Raw genomic sequence first — 1,627 nt, 5'->3', positions numbered from 1 at the left:
TATAACAACCAATGATAAGATGGCTACAACAACAACAAATATTTTGAATGAACCTGTCAACGGTCAAACATTAAAAGTTTTGGAAAATCGAAAACGTTCAAGCTTTAAAATATTAATATTTAAAACAACTACTAACTTGTCTTGTTGATATTTTTATAATTGCACATTTCCCTGTTCCTTGCCGAATATCAAATTTATTACAACTGACTGTAATGGTGATACAGATGAGCAAACCATAGTCTCGGTGCAACCGATCCCTAAAGCATCTCCAGTAAAATTTGAGCCAATTGTATTAACAAACTACGCTGGGCCTTAAATGAGACGTATGATTGCCATAGTCAATGCAGCTATGATGGCCCCAGCCGTAGTAGATAAAAATGATAAGATCAAATCATCTCATCCCTCATCGGCGTTAGAACAGGTTTGCAGATGACAATATATCAAATGCCCGTCGGATCCGGATGTGGCAAAGTCCGATGTTTTATCCGGTCCGCCTGCTAGAAGATGTATGTCAATGCCAAACATTGAGATAACCTTTACGACCGAAGTAATTGAAAAGAGGGGTAATATACGATTGCGAATGGAACGATTGCGAACGGACCTTTTCCGGTGACACGATTGCGAACGTTTTTACCCGACTTTAATTTTGCAATGTTGTCAGATTTGGTGTCAATAACAAATTTTTAAATAATAATTTTAAAAATAATTAAATAATAATAATAAAAGGGTTTTTTGCTATTACACCACGCCGTAGCGATGCCGATAAGATAGATAAATGCCGTTTTCATTTAGGTCAAGCTTGGTGGAGAAAGGTAATATCAAAATCTAATCTTATTTATAAATTAATACTCTTTACGACTTTGAAGCATTATTTTTAATGAAATAAAATATCTACAGATTAATGAAGATTCAAATTTGATAAATGCATACAAAGAAAAAAACAATGAATTAGGTCCATGGCTAAAATTATTTTTCGGCTTACCGTTTTTACCCAGTGACGAAATTGAAGATGCATTTTTAGCATTAATAGCCGAATGCCCTAACCTAGAAGAAGCTCATGTATTTACAGACTATTTAGTATCAACATATATTGCACCTGATTCATTATTTCCACCATATCTTTGGGCACAAGAACCCTCAGTAAATCCAAGGTATGGTTTTAAAATTTTTTAAATTAAATTCTTTCTCCTATGTTAATTTTATTAGTAAATTCAAAATCTCTAAGTTTTTATAATTATTTTTTAGAACTACTAATGGTCCAGAGAGTTTTCATAGGACGTACAATGGTCAGTTTTATAGCCCCCCATCCTCCAACTCACGTAGTTATATCAGTTTTAAAAGAAACACAAGCTCAAACTTTGTCAATAATTAATTCAATTAAAAACAATGTACATAATCCTATGTCCAAAAAAAATAAACTTAAAATTGAATTAACTCTACAAAATTATAATGATTATAAAAACAACAAGGATTTAATTTTATATTTAAGAAAAACTGGAAATTCCTACCAAGGAAAAAATTTAAAAAAAAAATAAAAATGTAGAAAAAATGTATAAAAACTATTATTTTGAATGTATGTCTATTAGGGTGGTCCTTAGTTATAGAAGAAGAATTTTTTTTTAAATAT

General features: G+C 31.0%; 1 pseudogene; it reads left to right on the top strand.

The window, feature by feature from the left end:
- Positions 1-316: 316 nt before the first annotated feature.
- Positions 317-1,388, top strand: LOC112604066 (annotated as a pseudogene).
- Positions 1,389-1,627: the final 239 nt, after the last annotated feature.

The sequence above is a fragment of the Melanaphis sacchari genome, unplaced genomic scaffold, assembly GCF_002803265.2.
Source record: "Melanaphis sacchari strain LSU unplaced genomic scaffold, SCAv2.0 Contig1194_pilon_pilon, whole genome shotgun sequence".
Lineage (NCBI taxonomy): Eukaryota > Metazoa > Arthropoda > Insecta > Hemiptera > Aphididae > Melanaphis > Melanaphis sacchari.
The sequence above is the reverse complement of the archived record's forward strand: the minus strand, read 5'-3'. Positions and strand labels throughout refer to the sequence as shown.